This window comes from Balaenoptera borealis (assembly GCF_965194805.1).
Source record: "Balaenoptera borealis genome assembly, chromosome: 17".
Lineage (NCBI taxonomy): Eukaryota > Metazoa > Chordata > Mammalia > Artiodactyla > Balaenopteridae > Balaenoptera > Balaenoptera borealis.
This window is the reverse complement of record NC_138876.1, coordinates 27,309,858-27,331,636: the sequence shown is the minus strand read 5'-3', so window position 1 is coordinate 27,331,636 and position 21,779 is coordinate 27,309,858. Positions and strand designations below refer to the sequence as shown.

Genomic DNA, 21,779 nt, shown 5'->3' with positions numbered 1-21,779 from the left:
AGAAGTAAAAAAATGAAATACCACAAATATAAGATAGATGGATAAACTTTAGCCATATAAAAGTACAGGAGAGAGGACTTCCCTGGTGGCGCAGTGGTTAAGAATCCGCCTGCCAATGCAGGGGACACGGGTTCGAGCCCTGGTCCACGAAGATCCCACATGCCGCGGAGCAACTAAGCCCATGGGTCACAACTACTGAGCCTGCGCTCTATAGCCCATGAGCCACAACTATTGAGCCCAAGTGCCACAGCTACTGAAGCCCGCGTGCCTAGAGCCAGTGCTCCACAACAAGAGAAGCCACCGCAATGAGAAGCCCGCGCACCGTAACAAAGAAGCCCCCGCTCACCACAACTAGAAAAAACCCGCGTGCAGCAATGAAGACCCAATGCAGCCAAATAAATAAATAAGTAAATTGAAAAAAACCCTTACATTAAAAAAAGAAGAGTACAGGAGAAAATATTTGAGAAATCAATGCAGTTTATAAACTGTATGTTCTTGATGTGAGTTTGCTTCATTAAGAGCGGAAGAAAAAATAAGTGCATTAGCATTGTTCAAGCCCTAATTAAAACCCTGTTGAGAATTTAAATGTGGGCTCCACAATATTCAAATATTGTGCACTGTGGCACCTTAGAAGTAGTCTAAGGAAGTACTTTCCGGAATAAAAGATTGCTTGATGTTGAAATAATTTCTGCTAAAGGCAATGATTAAGATAGCTAGGATTCTATATTGAACCACTGATGAACAGTGGAGGGTAGAAATAAGAATTTAAAATAGTGTCAGTAGGTTTCTTTAATTTTTACATTTATGGCTGTAACAAAAAGTACACGAAAATGGAACTATGATGACATGCAGTAGCCATTTATTACAAAAGAAAATGAGACAAAAATTACTTTGTGTAAGGTTGCTCTTGAAAATTCTTGTTATTCATAAACTGTCACTTTAAATAAGGGACTGATTCCATAAAGTGAGGAGACTATTACTCGTAAAGCATTAAGACACACAGCTAAATGTCAATTAGTCACCACAAATTTTCACCTTTATCTAGAGTTTGACACATGTTGACAATTTCTTTTATTGCAATTCAATTCACAAGTCAAGATACTGACCAGAAAATGTTTTAGGTCAATAATATTGAATATTTTATTATAAAAGGAAAATGTTTTCCACAACAATCCTAGATGGGGAAAGGAATGATATTTCTTTACTAATGTGAAAAATTTCGTGAATGATTATAGACTCTGGATTAATAGCACCAGATAGGAACCATCAAAATTGAATTTAGCACTTTTTCATTTCATGTCCAATATACCTGTGAAATTTTAAATCAAAGGTAAAAATGTTCTGTAATCATTGCTCAGATGACTTATTGTGGGGAAGAATTTTATCTACATGACAAACATCATTTGCTGAATACTTACTATGTGCTATTATGTTATATGCACAATATGATATTGCTGATCCTCAAAATAATCCTGCAAGGTAGGTATTATTATTTAAATTTTACATATAAGAATATTGAGACCGGGAACTTTCCAGAACGCTTGATGAAAAGGCGGAGGAGCGGCAGCTGCCCGAGCTGAGCACAGCAACGCGCTCCTTCCCGCTCCCCTACACCGGCATCAGCCCGCTCACCAGCTGTAGGAAATACTGAAAGAAACCACTTATTATGATGTTTTGGGGGTCAAACCCAATGCCACCCAAGAAGAATTGAAAAAGGCTTACAGGAAACTCGCCTTGAAGTACCACCCTGATAGGAATCCAAATGAAGGAGAGAAGTTTAAACAGATTTCTCAAGCTTACGAAGTGCTCTCAGATGCAAAGAAAAGGGAATTATATGACAAAGGAGAGCAGGCAATTAAAGAAGGTGGAGCTGGTGGTGGTTTTGGCTCCTCCGTGGACCTCTTTGATATGTTTTTTGGAGGAAGAGGCAGGATGCAGAGAGAAAGAAGAGGTAAAAATGTTGTGCATCAACTCACAGTAACCTTAGAAGATTTATATAATGGTGCAACAAGAAAACTAGCTCTGCAAAAAAATGTGATTTGTGACAAATGTGAAGGCCGAGGTGGTAAGAAAGGAGTGGTAGTGCTGTCCCAATAGCCGAGGTACTGGAATGCAAATAAGAATTCATCAAATAGGACCTGGAATGGTTCAGCAAATTCAGTCTGTCTGCGTGCAGTGCCAGGGCCATGGGGAGTGGATCAGTCCTAAAGATAGACGTAAAAGCTGCAATGGAAGGAAGATAGTTTGAGAGAAGAAAATTCTAGAAGTTCATATTGACAAAGGCATGAAAGATGCCCAGAAGATAACATTCCATGGTGAAGGAGACCAAGAACCAGGACTGGAGCCAGGAGATATTATCATTGTTTTAGATTAGAAGGACCATGCTGTTCTTACTTGACGAGGAGAAGACCTTTTCATGTGTATGGACATACAGCTGGTTGAGGCATTGTGTGGCTTCCAAAAGCCAATATCTACTCTTGACAACCGAACTATAGTCATCACTTCTCATCCAGGTCAGATTGTCAAGCATGGAGATATCAAGTGTGTCCTAAATGAAGGCATGCTGATTTATCTTAGTCTATATGAAAAGGGTCGCCTAATCATTGAATTTAAGGTAAACCTTCCTGAGAATGGCTTTCTCTCCCCTGATAAACTCTCTTTGCTGGAAAAACTCCTACCTGAGAGGAAGGAAGTAGAAGAGACTGATGAAATGGACCAGGTAGAACTAGTGGACTTTGATCCAAATCAGGAAAGATGGCGCCATTACAATGGAGAAGCATACGAGCATGATGAACATCATTCTCCGGGTGGTTCAGTGTCAGATCTCCTAATGGGGCCAGTGAATAACACTCACTGCCGGCATTTTATTTGCAGTAGTGATTGAGTGAAGGACTATAATCATAATATGCTCACTACTTTCTATTGTTTGTTTTAATATTCAACTATAGTAGTGTTTTAAAAGTTAAATGAAGAATAAACTCAAATATAAAAGCTCTGACTTTGCCCTGTATGTATGATGACTTCAGTGCACAAGATAAGTTTAATACTTGTAAAAACTACTTTAAAAAATTTCCCCTAGCATTTGTTAGACCATACTTTGTAATTGATTCCAGCTATGTACATGGAATAGCTTAGACTGAAATGCCAGGTGTATGTACTGACTTCAGTGTATGACCCTTAATTGTTAAGCTATGAAGTTAAAACTGTATTTAACTGGCAGTCAAAGAATTTGTAGAAGAGTGTTGGTCTGTATAGTGGTATTAAGTGGGATTCATTGTGATGCCTCTGCATTTATTCTATTGCCTCAACTGTTACTTGAAGATGGCATGCTATATAATTTAATTTAGCCTGTGGTATCAGTGAAAGAAATGATACCTTTCTAAAGAAGGGGTTTATCATATAACATGCTGCTTCTTGAGGGCTTGCACTTGTAGAATTGCATTCCCTTCTGCTGTGCCATCTTTTTTTTAATATATCTAGCTATTGGTCCTGGTTACTTTTTTTTTTTTCTCCTTCTCTTTGGACCACAGTAAGCCTTGGAGTAGTGACTTCTGGAGCAGGGTAACTTAGAGGTTAGAGTGATGAGACCTTTACATGGAGAAGCAATTTGCATGTATGAGTTAGGAAGGTGTTTTGCAGGTATGTTATAGGCTTACTTTAAACCATTTAACTTATGCTCCAAAGTAACTGTAATTTAATGTCAATAGTATAGCAAATTATGAATAGCTTTAATTGTATGTTTAAAGTCATATGTTCACAAGCTTAAATCTGAATATCAGAATTTAAGCAATTCTTGAAATGTATGAATGCCTCCTTAATAGGCTGATGACAAAGCATGAAAAAAAAAAAAAAAAGAATACTGAGACCCAAAGAGTTTCACTAACTTGTCCAGGTTAACACTAGTAGGACAGACAAAGCTGAGATTCACATCGAGTCTGGTGTGAAGTTTGCAGGCATGATTTCTTTTTTCCCTAAACCTCATACTGCCTTTTAAAGTTGGCTCTATAATTTAAAACCACTAATGTTTACAATTAAATCTATTAAACTCCATTAACTATATTCACAATTGGTTAAGATGTCTTTGCCTTGGAATTTAATCAATCACAAAAGGTATTTTTTATATTGAGTGGGAAAGTAAACAAGATTATTACTCAATTAAGCCATTATTACCCAGAAGCAACAAAGAGCAACTGCACTGTAAATTTCTTAAGGATTAACAGTGTCTTGACTGTCGTACATTAAATAACTATTTGAAGTTTGTGTACATATGTCTGTATAAGTGAAATTTCAAAGACCTTGTCCTATTACTTTACTGGAAAGAAGATAAGCTTAGGTACAGGTCAAAATTACATCATGGCTCCTAAGTAGGAAACAATAATGCAAAATATACTTGGAATTATTGACTAACTATATCCAAGAAAATCACACGTGGTAGGGCGTCTCATGCAACAGCAAGGTGGTGGGAAGGAATTATACATCCTGGAGGGAGCACAAACACCAAAGTATGTATAGGTTTCTACTTTGTAATTCATCTGGAGTTTTTTTCCTTAATCTTTGTATAACTTTCATCAGTGGTGAAGTAGAGGGCTATTGACTGAGGTAGTATGCTACACCAACTTAAAAAATATTTATAAAATCACTTCTTTTGGAAAACGTAGAAAAGATGTTTCCTGAAATGGAGAAACAAGCTCCTCTTATAAGGCTGATTAGCATATGTACAGAACTGTGGGTCAGACATGGGGAGACATTCTTTCTGTCCTTTCTAAAGCTCTGTTCTTCTGTGATGAAAGGCACACTGCATTTGGGAACTGAATAAAAATTCTAATTTTTCTTCACTTCAAGCTTTATTTTATTCAGTTTTGCCTTGTAGAGTTAGAGGGCAATGTGCCTGCTGTTATGAGCCTCATTTTCTACACAGAAGTGAATCCCTACATCATAATGTAAACAGTCACAGGTTCAATGGTATTTTATAAAGATGGGATATTAGCATAAGTGTGATAACACCAAAATTAATCAAGGCAGTTATAACTGAGACAAAATAGAGAGTGGAATTTCATTATGCAATGAGAATGGTGAAGGGCTTTTTCAAATAATAAAATATTTTAATTAACAAATGTCTCTGAAAGGAGACATTACTCTCCCACTCTGGCCTGAAATGATGGGAACATTATCAATGTCTTCATTTGTTTCCACTCTCAATACCAAATCAGTCACCAAGTTTTGCTGATTCTTCATAATATTTTCTTCTTTTCAATTCTCACCATGTATTAAGGTTTTAAACAACACAAATTTATCATCTTACAGTTGTGGATGTCAGAAGTCTGCAGTGGGTCTTACTGGGCTAAAATAGAGGTGTCAGAAGGGCTACGTTCCTTCTGGAGGCTCTAGGGAAGAGTCAGCTTTCTTTAATTTTCCCCTTTCTAGTGGCTGTTTAGAGTCTTTGGCTCATGGCTCATTCTTCTCTCTTAAAGCCAGCAAGTAAGATATTTAAATCTCTCTCCTGACCTTGATAGTCCTACCTCCTTTCACTTTTATAAGGAACCCTGTAGGGCGACCCAAATTATCCAGAATAATCTCCCTATCTCAAGATGTGTAATTTAAACATCTGCAAAGTTCTTTTTGCCACATAAGGTAACACATCCATTAGACATGGACATCATTGGGGGCCTTTATCCTACCTATCAGAGTCCCCCATCTGACCCCAAAAATTCACATTTTTACCACACGCAAAATGCATTCACTCTATTGCAACATCCCTAAAAGTCTCAACTCATTACAGCATCAACTCAAAGTTCAACATCTTATCTAAATTATCAGATGAGAAGTTCCAAAGCTCGTTACCTAAAGCATCTGAATCAGGTAGAGGTCTGTTTATGATGATTTAAGCATTCTCTAAGAAAGCATACTCTTTTCCTCAGTGCTCTTATCAGCAGTTGTTAACATTCATATTTCTACTAACAGTCTGTTCAAGGCAAACTAGGCTTTTAAAATCATGCTCCTCAGAATTCTTCCAGCTTCTTCTCATTGCTTAATTGTAAAGGCACTTCCACATTTGTAGGTACTTTCTACCGCAGCATCCCACTTCTGGATATCAACATCTATATTAGTTTCCTATTGTTGTCATAGCAAATTACTACTAATTTAGTGGATTAAAACAACACATCTTTATTATCTTACAGTCACCACTATTACTTTACCTCATAATCTTACTACATCCTTCTTAGATTACTGAATAAATGTTCTTCCAACTACTCTTTTTGCCTCTGCATTTTAAAAAAAAATTTTCACTGCCACCATCAACAAAAACAGCAGCAGTAATAATAAAAACTGTTGAAACTATTGGGAGCTCATAATGTGCCAGACAGCCTTCTAAGTGTTTTATAAAGATTTTCTAATCTGTTCCATACAATGGCCTTATATAGTAAATAATATTCATATATCACTTTATAGTTAAAGAAATTGAAGCAAAGCAAGATCAAGGAATTTGCCCAAATCATCTGCTTTGTAGGTGTGTGAAAGACAAAACGTTCCCTGCCTTATCAGAAAACAAAGGATGCTGAGGTCACCAAGCCATCAGTCACTACCACCAATGGTGCACCACCCCCAGCAGTGCACCCTGAGGGAAGGAACAGGATACTGGACCTAGACAGTTAAGGTGCATGTCAAAGGAATGATTTCAATGAGCCCAGACTCTTGTATCTTCCCTTATACATAGACAAGAAATAAATTCATTCACTCACGGTATCTGGTTTTCTTTAATTAACAATAATCTTTTGACGTTCCAACTACCTTGGTCTTTGTTGCAAAAAACCTATATATCCTGGCCTCTCCCTTACCTCTTTGGAGCAGTCCCTCACAGCTATTTGAGAGGCTGTCTTCTGGGCTTAAGGTCTCAGAACATCCGCCAAATTTTAGGTTGTGCATTTTTTTCAGTCGACAGGTGGATGAATATCTAGTTCCCTACAAAAAGAATTGTCTTCCTGAAACACAGCTTTCAACTCTCAACTCAAATATTATTATTGCTTTCCTTTAAAATAAAATCCAAATTAAGCTATAATATTGACCAAATTTTGGTCATTACGCTCAACTCCAGTTCTATATAATTGCTGTTCTCTAAACATCCTACTCTTCCACCTCTGTGTTTTTGTCTTTTTGTATTTCTTACTTCGGAAGATATTCCTTAAGCTTTCTTTACCTTCAGTCTCCGTTTAAACCCCCTCTCCTTGTGACCTATTCTATCAGGTCCCACAACGGTTTATACCTCTACCATTCACTTGGCCAACAGCTATACCTATTTTGTGATTTAAAAAAATACACCATAGGTTTATTTCTTCCTTTTATTGCCATATAAATATTACAAGTCTTTTATTTTTCCCAATAGAGTATATATTTGTTAAGGATTAATAGAGTGTACTACCTAACAAACATTAAATTACCATTTGGAGTTGGTGTGTGCGTGTGTAGGTAAAAATTCAAAAACCTTGTTTTAGAATACAACCAAAGGATACAACATGACGGTTCTACAGCACTAAGTAATTTGTGTATTCATTTTCTGTAGTTTATTTTTATAGATGCCATACACTGAATCGTTGTAAGAATCTTGTAAATTGAAGTTGACTGTTGCCATCTCTAACATTATTTTCTCCATCACAGAACTGTTCTGATTTGTCTTTCATAACAGCATGCAGTTCAGTAAAGCTCATAGGGTATCAATAGGAAAATAAAAATATGTTTGGCATTAGAGAAAGTCATTTAAATTAATCTTCCACAGAATATAACATGAAATTTCATTCAGTGCCCTTTAGAGCAGTGATTCTCTAATCATGGCCATGACCTTTCATTAAACGTTTTCTGCATTCACCAATAGCTGACATAATTCCATCAATGTATAAAGGTGAGTTAAGAAAGAGAATGAATTGCGTATGTAAAGTCTGTAAGCTGATAAATGTTAGACTCCAAAGTGCGGGTTTGAACTTTTGTTCTTAATCTCTGTGTGAAAGAATAATATGCGCTAGAAGACACAAATTCATGTAATATTTCTTTCAAGGAACATACTTTTGTAGAGAGATACATGTTTACCTAAATTATTTAAAATATGTTATAGTTTTTTAAGCATTATTATACAGATACAAATAAATGATCCTCAGGGTTCCAGCAAGAAAGCAGAAGGGAATGAAAATTGGATATTCAAAAGAGTTTAATAAAGGATGATTCACAAAGTTGTGAGTGGTATGTAGAGAAAGGGCAAGGTAGAACTGTTACCACCTTTGGCTTAAAGAGACGGAGGGAGGAATTGGTCAGTGGAACTCAGAGGAGTTTTAAATTTAACTTTAAAGAAAATTTTCTCTTAATATTGACACAGATAGACTCCAGCAAAGCAGCTGGGGGAATAAATATTCCGACTTCTCCTCCCCCTTCCCTCTGTTCTCCTACCATTATTTCATGTTGGCTGACCCCAACTGCATTCAGAGGCAAGAGAGTCCATCCAGGTGGCTCTGGTGCATAGGCACAGTAGAGAAGGAAGGGGAGCAGGTCTGGAGGAACATATGGAAGACAGTCTGCACAAATTCTACAAAAGCATAAAGGGAACAAATGATTAGTTGCTGCTGGATGATAGGAGAAAATAGGACCTTAAGAGATGAACAGTATTTTATCTAAGAAAAGGATGTTACGAGAATTACATGTAAAAGGAACTATGCAAGGAAAGACATCAGAGTGTATAAATATATAGAGTATTGGGGGATTCGAAGGGCTGTTACTGTAAAATTTCAAATGTTTGTATAAGTAACAGGATGGAGATCTGGCAATCCAAGATTTTGTTACTTTAGGAAAGACAACATACAAATTAACAACTTCACTTCCTACAGTTTTAAAGGTCTTTCATGGATGTAAATAAACCAGTTTAATTTTTTGGAAGATATAAGGTAAAGCAATGTTTCAGGTAACTTTTGTAGATTTATTTTATTCAAAAATTTTCCCCCTGGTCTTAGAAATCATTTAAAACTGTCCTTTAAGATTCTTCTCATTGTTGCAGGGTTTTTTTTTTTTTAATCTGTTTTTCTGCTTCATCCCCAAATCTTCTTGTTCTGGGGAATTCTGGAGGTAGAGGAAAGATAGTTGGGAGGATTTTGTGTAGGAAGGGATAAGACAGAAGGGATATGAGAGGTGGGGAGGGAAAAGGAAGAGGATGAGGAGAAGGAGAAAAATGGAGAAGAAGAGACGAAGGAGAGAGGAGACAAGGAGACCGAGACAGAAGAGGAAGAGAAGGAGGTGGAAGAGGTGCTGGTGCTTTGGAGTAAAAAGATCAGGACTTTGGAGTAAGGTACGTTTTAGGATCAAATCAGGAATTGCCATTTACCAGTTGTTTGACCTTGAAGAATTTTCATTATAAAAATGGAAAGCATGATAATCAAAATCCAAGATACTATGAAAAGTAAATGTGATTTCATATATGATAGGTCTGAGCATATGAAAGGCACTAGATAGCTGCTAATTTCCCTTCCCTTTACTTACTTTTTTTTTTTTTGAACCACCTCATGGAATTATTGATTCTGAATTTAGCCCTGACATTGTTACTGATCTGATGTGGAACACACTATAACATCCATGTCAATTGCAAAACCTGTAAGACACCCAGCATTTACAATTTAATTCAGGCTCCTTTTTTGTGTTTGAGTCTAAGGTTGAGGGAAATGAAACCCCAGCATCAGAATCAACAAAGGATCATTTTAAATATTAACAACCCCTAAGCTATCATCAAGTAGTTAATAGAGTTTACTACAAAAATTAAATTCAAGGAAGACAGAGGTTATTATTAAAAGGTACACTACCTTGTCTGAAAAAGAAAGAAAAACAAGCAAGAATGACTGATGTTTTGTAGAACACTTTGTGCTAAAGTTCACCATCTCAGGCTTCCCTGGTGGCACAGCGGTTAAGAATCTGCCTGCCAGTGCAGGGGACAAGGGTTCGAGCCCTGGTCAGGGAAGATCCCACATGCCGCGGAGCAACTAAGCCAGTGCACCACAACTACTGAGCCTGCACTCTAGAGCCCGTGAGCCACAACTACTGAGCCCGTGTGCCACAACTACTGAAGCCCGTGCGCCTAGAGTCTGTGCTACACAAGAGAAGCCACTGCAATGAGAAGCCCGTGCACTGCAACGAAGAGTAGCCCCCACTCACTGCAACTAGACAAAAACCACATGCAGCAACAAAGACCCAACACAGCCCAAAATAAATAAATAAATAAATTAAAATAAATAAATAAATAAAAATAATTCTCTGTCTCAATTCATAAACCATGATGAACACAACATCAGTGGGCAGACCCTGATGACTCCTTGGATGATGTTCTATAGTTGCTCTGGATACTGCCTTCTAAGGGCACACAAGGGAAAGAGTTGTAGTCCTACTGTGCTCTCACTTTCTTTTGAGCAGTTAGCTGAATTTTAAGTAGGGCACATTCAACGTGTTGTCATGATCTGGCGTTTTTGCAGTTCACCTGACTCACCAAAGACTGATTTTCTAAAGAAAAAGTGTCATTATAAAATATAGTCATTACCTCTATTTTCTTAGCTACCAATAGATTTTATGCAGTAAATACTTTATAATATATTCTTAGAGACACATTTTTTTTTGTAGATGAAATGTCTCAAATTTGATATTAAATTCATTTGGCTAGAAGCTGCACAAGGCAGTGTTATTTTTAAAGATGGTTAATTTTTAACTTTTCCTGCTGAGAAAAAAAGTACTTAAATATGTTTATAGTAGTTGTATTTTGCATCAAGTGTTTTAAATATACTATCAAATTTTTAATTTTGTGTAATAGACTATTTCTATGTGTGTTCTAAATACTATCTTCCTCTTTGAGAAATGATAGCTTTGTGTTAACTAAAAATACGGGCTATCTGGCTTGATTATTATTCTTTGTTTAATCAAGAAATGAATTTAAGGTATCCATGTCCTCTTACATTTAAATAATCACTGAGAAACTGACTAGACCTAAAAATTTAAATTATATTTTTCATGGCCTTATGCTTACATGTCCCCTCTCTTGGAGAGTGTCACAAACTAACAAGTCTGCTATTTGTGGGTCCATCATCTTAAAATGTTTGCAGGCAGATATGATTTTAACCCTATTTTATTGCTTTGGATTTTTATAAACATACTTCATGTTCATGTTTTGTGCCATTTGTAATGCCTTAAGCTTATTTAGGCATTTATAGTTTGAGAGAATACACTGAATACAAGTTGACTTCTAAACTGCCTTCATTCTAAGAAAAAGACAAAGAACATACAGTAGAGAAGGTCAGTATTGCTATTCCATGTGAAGTGTTTTTCTAGTCAAAGTCATGTTTTTGAAATTAAATGCTACTTCAGGCTTCACAGCTCACCGGATATTTCTGTGAACAAAACAGGACAATTACAAGCTGCTATTAGGGCAGTGTAAGGCTGCATCAATACAACTTTTTAAGAGAAAGTGACACAGGTCAAAGACCCTGGTGGCAAATGCATGTTAGTGGTATTGACTTCTTGGTTAGTACTGTCCTATATAGGTTTGAAATGAGTAACCCAGATGCAATAGACTATGACAAATTCTCAAGTCTCACAGACACCTCATCCCATAATTTGTGTCTGTCAACTCTGATGGTCCTTGATGTTTCTTTCATAAGGACCCTCTGATGTCAACATAGTAGATAAGACTTTGAGAATTAGAGTATTAGGATGTAAGCTATTCAGGACCTGGGATGATGTGCTTGGAAGATGAAATACTTCAATTTCACAAGAATCATAAACTGGGACTCATAGACAGAAAGAGAACAGGTATAGATCAAGTCCAAATGAATAAACATCCATATAAAGAGGAAACAGGGAAAAACATGAGGGCTGCTGCCCTTCTTAGCCATTTGCTCTAAAGCTTCTGAAAACTTCATCTTTAATGAAGAATTTAAAATTCTATATAATTATTAAAATTGTAATATTTAACTAGATAATTATATATGGGTTTTATAGTGCAAGTCCAAAGTGGTTTGCTCCTGAAGAATGAAAAAAAATGTACACATGTTGTTGAAGACCTAAACTAAAGTAGTGTTCACTTTATAAAATTCTCTACTTTAGAATTGTACTTACTTCTGATATATCTTCTTATTTTCTAAAATGCTCTTCAGATTCTTTTTCTGTGTTCTTCTTCCTCAGCTGACCCTTTGCATTATGTGATTTTCCATAATTTAAACTAATGCAATGGCTTGTTTAAAGGAGGCTATTTGTTATGAAACAATTCAAAAATACTTAAAAACATAATAAATGGTAGAATAAGCTTGATATACCCATCACCTATATCCAAAAATATTCTTAATATTTTGATATTTGTCATATATTTTATATATTCTATATATTGTATATGTGTATAAATTTTTTTACAGAATCACTTGATAATGCATTACAAAAATGGTGATAATTTATCCATAAATACTTTAACCACTCTCAACATAAAGTGATTCATTTATATAATCATACATTTATGATAGTTTAATAAAATATTTTCTTTGTACTATTATTTTAATATATTTGAGCCTCAGTATTATTTTAATCTAGTGCGATTTCTATATAGTCCTTGAATACTATGGCAATAAGGTACAGATGGTGACCTGTTAATATATGTGGGTTCCAGAAGAGTTTATTTAACTCAAATTATTTATATTCCTTAAAGCAAATAATTGTCACCCTTTAAGTCTCAGACATGAGAAACTGAAAGTAACAACTGAACTTGAGCTAGTCTATTACTTAACATTCAATGTACTTGGCAAGCTAGGATGAAAAGTGATTGAACTGAGGCACCATAGTTAGAATCCTGGCTCAGTCTTCTGTATATTAGGATGATAATAATAGCAGTGACCTCACCAAGCTTGCTCCAGCTTTAAGGCCTTGAAAATCCATTTATTCTGCCTAGAATGAACAAGATGATGATCATCGTGATGATGGTGGTGGTGATAGCTAACACTAAAATACTGTTTGCCATGTTCAAGTACTAATCAAATCTCCCCTTTTTATAAATTATTTAGTAATCATAACTCTGAGGTAGGTATTACTATTATTTCCATTTTATAGAAATTAATGAAGACATTAAATGACATTAATCACAGCTAGTATATGCTAGAACCAGTTTTCAAACACAAAAAGTATATATCCTGTATTTATTTATATTCTTTTCCCTTTACTGTTTCTCATAACTGAAAAAAGTCATTTTGCTGACTTTTTATCTTTCAAAGGTCAGCTAAAATATCACTGACTCAGAGACACTTCCCTTATCCACCAGTCTGAACTGGCCTTGCTGTATCATCCTTTCCACTTCCATTACCACTGATTCCATTATCTTCTTTTTTTGATCCTTTATAGTACTCATCACTGTTTAAATCTATCTATCTACCTATCTATCTATCTATCTATTTATCTACCTACCTACCTACCTATCTACTCCCCTGCTCCAGATTGTAAACTCCTTGAGCAAACAAAAATTCTCAGTCTTGTTCAGCATCCTATTTTCAGTACAAATGACTGGCACATTACAGATAGTTATTAAATAGATGTTCAAGAATTTATATAATTTATATAATTGAATAAGTAGTTATATTTGTAATTGGATTTTTGTGAGGATTGCATAGCATGGAACATTTAAACACCATGGAATTTAGAGTTAGCCAAAACTAGGTTTGAGTTTCAGCTCTATCACTCTCCAGATGCATGATATTTTACTAACTATTGAAATTCTTTAAGCTTATTTAACTCCTCAGAATATAAATAATAGTATCTACATTATACCGTTGATTTGAGGCTTAAATACAATGGTATTTATAAACTGACAGTATCTTTTACTTAACAGTCACTCAAATGTTTGCTATACATATTATGCAAAGATTTACTTGGAATGGGAAGAAGATGTAGCATTGAAGATTATCTAAGACTGAGGTAGTATCAGATTAATAACAAGAAGAAAAAGCTTGGTATCAAACTAAGTCAGAACTAGAGTTGGAAGTTTATTCCATAACCAAACACTCTTATTAATATATGTTAGTTTCTAGAGGCCTAATAAATGCACCCCTTTATTCCTTTCTTGGGTTTGGTCCGATAAAGAGATACACATTGGTGATTACAACAGGAGGATGTAACCAAGATGGGGGTCCGATGTTTTCCTTATACTTCCCCAAAATTCCATTAGAAAACTTACCCTCTCACTTACAAAGCCCATTAGAAAACCTAACCCTCCATCCGATGCTGCAGAAGTTGCTTTGCAGTGTCAGGGACTGTCCTGGAAAATTATCATGTGGATGAGGAGAGACCGTGTGCCTCCTCCAGCTCAGCAGATATAAAAGAGAGAGAAAGAAGCAAGTCCTTTTCCTTTTTTAAAATTCACCAACCAGATCGATCAGGTCTCTGTTTAGGAGAAGGCCTGAGGTGAGAGAGGGAGGGGACAGAATTTCCATTCTAGTATTTCCAAGTGGTAGGTGAGAGTGGTTGTCTAAAACAATTGTCATCACCAACATTTATGTTGTAGTTAAGTGAACTATACTGTGGTTCATTACAAAGTGTTTGGCTTGTTTTTTTTTTTCTCAGCTAAGTTACTTGTCATCTTCACAAAATATTTAAAATAAATGAATCTGATAAATTATTTTTTAAGAAGAGAAAAGTACCTGATCAAGATGAATCTCCAGTCAATATTTTAGGTAATCAGGCTGATGGATAAGCAACACCCCTTCCAGAAAGTTTCCTGGGCAAAGCCTGTTGGTGCTTCACGTGTCACACATTACAGAGACAAAACTGGCTGCTGGAGTAGAACCAACACTAACTACTGAATCAATTTTTATCCTCAGTACAAGGAAATGGGATGATATGGAAATATTCTCCGTGAGATAAACATTTTCATTATTAATAGAAAACTCCCACATTTATAGACATCTCTAGAAACTCCAATGTGCTAACAGATAAGGACTTTCTGTTTAAAAGCATCTTCAACATTTTTATCATTAGAGTAAATGTGAATGGAGTGAACAGTATTGTCAGCAACCAATTACATGGAATGTTGAAGCGGTCCCTTGCCTCTTTGACTAATTAGACATGAGTTGTTAGCTCTTTTTATTATTTTTGAAAATGCTCACATTACTGTAGTAGAGTTTGCATAATTTATCCAGTTCCACACATTTGAAAACTCTCTCTGTACCAGCGGGGCATTGCTTGCTGCCAATTTGTTACTGATCCGTTACCATCTCAGGCTGAATTATCTTACAGAATGATCCATGTGCTTGAATAATGAATATTCCCATGAAAAAAGATTATCCATGGTTTAATTATTGATATTTATATTAAAACACTATATTAAATTTTAACAAAAATAAACATTATTAAAAATGTACACATTATTGATTTTTGTAAACTTGTCTCATTATATTAAAAGCAAAATTTTATCAGGGGCTCCTAGTTTGTGAGTCACTTTTTCCAAAAAGTATTTCAGAGACTTGACTATTTTCTATTTCTTTTGAGTAAAATTAAATTGTATCAACATAAGATTGCAGTGGTGTAAGTTGCATATGGGCAGTCTTCGTTTTGCACAATGCCGTGTTAACGGCAACCCTTACTTACTGGAATCATTTCTTCACTTTGTACAGGTCCTTGGTAACTGAGACATGCAAAACAAGGAAACAGTTCCAATATGCCTCAGTTTCAGTTTATACTGTGTTTCCCAGAATAAAGACTGACTGTAATTTTAACAGTGTAATCTTCTTTAAGTCAATAAGTTGGGCACAATCAAATGTTTCCTATTACTAAGCAATGGAAATATTTTTCATTGATAAATTCTCAAACTTGCTAACATATTAGATAGCACATCTAATATTTACAGTGAATAACATATATTTTCATTAACCTTGTTTTCTGAAAGTGAAAAATAATCAGGATTGGCATAGTGTTGTTACCTCATGTTACAATGGTCACCCTGGATTTTGACGTGTATTTGACATTGGGGATCTTTGGTTCTGTGCATATAATATGTGTGTTTCTTCTCTAAAATTCTTAAATTTGCCTTGAAAACAACCATAGAATATTTATCACCTCTGACCCATTCATAATTTTTTAAAAGTATATCCTAATTTCAGAAGGATAAAGGAAAAAACAATGAAAATTATAGTTTAAAAATAATTATTTAAAGATAGGTTTAAATAATAAAATCTTATCATTTTAAATTATAACTCAACTACTTTAATTTTTACACACAGTGTTACACAAGCATAATCTTTATATAGATACAATGGTATTATTTATATCATTTTAGAATTTAATAGGTTTTATGCATTTCCCATGTTTTGCAATGATCTTCATATTTTAGATTTTGATAATTTCACAACTTCCTATCTGGATCACAACTTGTTATTAATCTCTACTTCTGCCATTGCCATGAGAAAAACATACCTCAGCTAGCCTGCTGTTCAAGGAGGCCTGAGCAGACCTGAGTCCATCCAACAGCAAGAAGCCAAACCCAGTCAGACCTGCATCTTGAAGAAAAGCCACCCAGCTAAGTTCAGTCTAGATGAGCCACCGTCAGACAAAACTCTTCGTTGTTTTGCAATAATATTGATTGATACATTGTCAAAACAAGTATTTTTGGAAGTACTTTTTGTTTTTTTTAAGAATTACCAATGATATTCATTTCTTAAATACAGCATCTATACCATACATACTCCTCCTTCAATGTCTCAAAAGATAGTGTGAGATAGTGTCCTGTAATTGCTATTCAGTATGCTTAACCAAGAAAAATGTGCGGTGATATTAGCAAAACAACAAAACCCCAAAACCTCAATAAACTAGAAAAGAAAATATAGATAGACTTCATATAATTTATATATTTAGTCCCATAGACATTTGAAAATTCTTATTGCCAACCATTCTAAATAATATAGGTGTGTCATGATCTTAAGTGTAATTATTTTATACAATGATTCAACAACTAGTGTAGTGCTGGAGCCCATACCGGGTATTCAAAAAATGAACTGGCACTGAATTGATTCTTTTGTTTGAACCAAACCTTTAAAATAGTATTTTGTTTCCAGAAAAAAGATAAGAACTATATAAATTCAAAACAATGCAATGGCAGTATTCTTAAGTTTCAGATGAGTCTAATCAAATGATACTTTGTTCTTGCGTTTATATCTTGGCCACCTATGGCTAATGGTTTCTTAGGACCTCTCTAGTGGAAAAAAAAAAATAGAAATAACCACAATAGTCACATTCTTTGCCCTTTCTAATTTTTCTTTAATATTACTTGTGGAATTATCCTTCTATGTATGAAACAAAAATCTGTGATTGTCACTCCTTTGCTTAAAAATCTTTAGTGCCCCTGTAGGCAGTGATATACACTGTAAGTCCTATTTATATAGCATGACATTTAGAAGTGTGTTCTTTCCCCCCTTTTCTTTTCAATCCAATCCTAATATATATCTCTCTTTTTCTACCCATCTAAACTCCCACCATAGAAAATACCTTTAAGCTTAGTTATATACTATTTTCTCTGTCTGAAATTCCTTTTCCTCTTTTATCTACCAGGAAAACTTCTACCTATTTTTCAAAATGCAACACGAATATCACCTTCTCTGTGAGACTGACTCTCCTGTCCTCTACACAGAGGTAGTTCCTCTCTCATTTGGGCACTCATAGATATTTGGGCATATTTCTATTATATTGTTTATTGTAGTATGTTTCCACTTTTTTGGTAATCCCCACTAGAATTTATATATTATTCAAGGATAATATTTTATTCTTTGTATATTTCTGGAGAATTACCAGAGTTCAACATAAAATAATTATTTCATAAATATTTTTGACAGGTTCAATAATTTAAGTAGATTACCTTGAGGTCAGCAATTACCAAAAGGCACTGTCTCTTACCTTGATAATTATTTGTGGTCATTATACAATTGTCACTTATAAGGATGCTGCTAAGAGTCTCAACAAATTGGTGTTATGATTCCATATGCTCGTCTACATAATAATCATTCAACATGAATGAGTCTTATTCCCTGTGGGGCTTATGTTAGTAATTATTAAAAATAATTTTAATAAATATTTCCATTATATTATTAATACTCACTACAGAAAATATGATAAATAATAAAAGCAGAAAAATTAAAAACCCCCAAAATAGCCCCTGTTGAAAATTTTCTGCAGTTCATTTGTCTTTGGTTTTAATTCAAGCATGGCACCCAGACCTGTGCATATACTTTTTATAAAATTCTGTATTTTTGTTTTAAACAAAAACTCAAATAAAAAATAAAAATTTAAAATTTACTCATAATTGCTTTACCTAATATAGAGGTAAGCAAACACTCAACCTTTACCATGTGTCACTGTCTATTAATCTATATTTTGGCAAAAATGAGATCTTAAAATATATATTGAATTATAATCTGAATTTTTTTTACTAAATAATACATTCATGAACTTATTTCCACATATTACACATAATTCTATAGCCCTGCTACTAAAAGTGTGGTCCAGGGACCAACAGCATGGGCATCACCTGGTTACTTGTTAGAAATACAGTATCTCAGGCACCTCCCCAGTCCTACTGAGTCAGAATCTGCATTTTAGTAAGATGCTTGAGTGATCACATACAAGTTAAAAATTGAGAGACCTTGTTATACAGCATTATTATTATTATTATTTATAAATTTATTTATTTATTTTTGGCTGCGTTGGTTCTCCGTTGGCTGCGCGTGGGCTTTCTCTAGTTGCGGCGAACGGGGGCTACTCTTCGTCGTGGTGCGCGGGCTTCTCATTGCGGTGGCTTCTCTTATTGTGGAGCATGGGCTCTAGGCACGAGAGCTTCAGTAGTTGTGGCACGTGGGCTCTAGAGCACAGGCTCAGTAGTTGCGGCGCACGGGCTTGGTTGCTCCGCGGCATGTGGGATCTTCCCGGACCAGGGCTCAAACCCGTGTCCCCTGCATTGGCAGGTGGATTCTTAACCACTGCACCACCAGGGAAGCCCTACAGCATTATTTTTAATTGCCACATAAGTATTCATTTTGGATATATAGTAATTTATTTAACCACTACCCTGGTTACTTTTCTGCACGCTTGAAGCAAATAATAATTTCTTTGGTTATATAATCCCATTGAGTGACTATTACATAATTTTCCTGTTCCTCTAATCCCCAATTTATAGAGAGTTTTTTTTATTATCATATGTAATTCTAAGACAAACATCGTGTGTGTGCGTGCGTGGTGTGTGTGTGTATGTACAAGTTTTAGAGAAACTAAAAGAAACTCATGTAACTAGAGCGGAGGTGGGGCAGAATGGCACTGTAGTGGATATGAGGCAGTAGGATGGAAATGAGGTCATGCCCAGACTCCAGTCATTATTCTCATGACCTTAGGGAGCTGTTGAGTGGTTTTAAGCAGAGGAGTGTAATAATCTGATTTGCATCTTAAAATGATCAACCTGGTTGTAATGTAGTGAAGTAGATTTTAAAAGAGAGATGTTGGTAACTTGGGCAAGGTGATGACAATGGAGACAGAGGCGAAGGACAGATAGTTGAGAGGGAGAATCAGAATTTGGATGGGATTTTGGGGTGAGATGGAGGTGTCATGGATAGCTCCTAGATTTCTGGCTTGTGAGACTAGGCAAATTGTGGTACGATCTAGTGAAGGTTAGAAAATAAATAAATTTGGTTATGGAAGAAAGTGTTTATGAATTAACTTAATGTCATGTTGAAGTTGAAGTTCCTTGAAACAGCCAAGGGAAGCTCTTCATTTACAGTCCTTCCACTGCAATGAGTATTTAATAAATGTTATTATTTTCATGTTTTCCCCCCTTTTGACCTTCTTTATAGAAGAAGGTTTACTTAATAATTTGCAAATACTCTCCATTAGTAAAACCTTGAGATATGTTCTTAAGAATTCTCATGCCCGCCAAGCTATTGTTACTCTTGATTAAATCTCTATATGGATGTCCAATTGATTTGGTATCCTCCTAAGGACACTTGTGTTCACTTGTATAAACTGTCTATTTTGTTGGATCTCTGATATAATACCTATTTTTCTTCTCATCAAAGACCTTGATATTTTCTTCTAGTCACTGACTTATGCTCTGTTTCAGCTCAGGTAATGCAGTGGGACGTATGGTGCTACTAATTAATCAAACTATAATTATTACTTCTGTTCAAAAACTCTGGGCTACAATACTTTACCCACCAGGGTAAAGAAAGTGGTCAGAGCTTAAAGATCAATGGTATCCAGAGTTAAAGTGTGTAAATTCTCCTGGATGTTGGAACTTTATGTGCTGGCTTGGTTTCACAGCTAAAATAAACCATAGATCCTCTAGTCCAAGCTCATCATGCCCCAAGATTTTTCCATCAGCTTATCATGAAGGCTGCTTTCTTCCTGGTGAAGCCTCCATATACTCTGACTTATATATCTGATAAAAGAAGAATAACAAAAGGAACTCTATCTCTAAATTAATAGAGTTCCTGGTACGTACTGTAATTGAATGATTGCAGTCAGATAAAACTGTAAGTTACTCTGCAAGTAAATTACAGAATTTCACATATCTCCAGTTTAAACTAAAATTTGCAGGCACAGTATTGAATGTGCAGAAAGAGGATCATCATATTAGCACTTCTAAAACACTAAGGATCAGTGATTAAAATAGTGGCTCAACATTATAAATATGATGGATACAATTATAAAATTTCCCTTTAGGGCCTTTCTTAGATAAGCAGTTTTGAGTATGAACAAATTCTTGTTATGTGAGAGTGAAGGAGCTGACTTTTTTTCATACAATGTATTGATCAAAGCCCTCATTGGATGACTTTTGATAGGAATTAACTGGAATAGCAGATAATAGCAAGGGGGTGGAAGTCTGACAGCCTGATTCTAGCTTCGAAGAACTAAACAAGGAGGTTGATACTTACTCTTCCATGGCCAATTACTGATGAATAAAGCATTATCACTTAAAAGGGACTAACTTAAGGTACAATCACAACAACTCCCATTACTGTACATCTCATTACAGCATAAAAAGAAAAGTTTTTACTTAAACAAAATAATAATATTTTTCTTTGAGATTCACATATAGGAAGTAACAGATTTCCTAAAATCCTAAATAAAATTCTGATCTTCAGATGAATGTATTTGATATATCATAACTTTCTATAACATTCAAAAATCACTTTGAGAGACATGCAAGTTCCATATGCAATATGTAAAACTTGAGTTTATGTATTATTGAATTGGCTGAGAAGTTCTTGTCAATATGCCCCAGCTTTTACTTTTAAAAGAACTAAAGATAAAATTATAATGCTTTGGACTTTTAATTATAAAGGATGTGGAGTTTCAGTAATGTACATTCCAGTTTCATTGTGAAGTTGGCCCACTGATTCATTTTCTTATTAATGAGATACCATCCAATTACCTATACTATTCCTTTGAAAATAGGATTTTTAAGGTACTTTTCAAATATATAAGAACCAATATTCTCTGTGCTATTTTTTCTGCACTTCAGTTGACCCTGGATGACATACGCTTTTTCTTTCTTTAACAAAGTTATCCATTTTCCAAGACTTTGATAAGAAAAAGGCAGAACAACCCTTTTGTCATCTTGTTTCATTAGCAGCCAAATCAAATATGTTCATTGATATTTAGAGGGATAATTATATTTTAAAATAACACTTTCTTTTTAAACTAATGCTATTAACTTTAGGGCAAAGGTCTCATACACATACACGTATACACAGTCAGAT

The 21,779-nt window shown here is 35.1% G+C and overlaps 1 pseudogene across 1 annotated transcript; it reads left to right on the top strand.

Annotated features, from left to right (window-relative positions):
• The first annotated feature begins 332 nt into the window (after nt 1–332).
• On the top strand, nt 333–2,998 carry LOC309615120 (dnaJ homolog subfamily A member 1 pseudogene; annotated as a pseudogene). Its single transcript has one exon. The product of its transcript is annotated as a dnaJ homolog subfamily A member 1 pseudogene (transcript).
• The last annotated feature ends 18,781 nt before the right edge of the window (nt 2,999–21,779 follow it).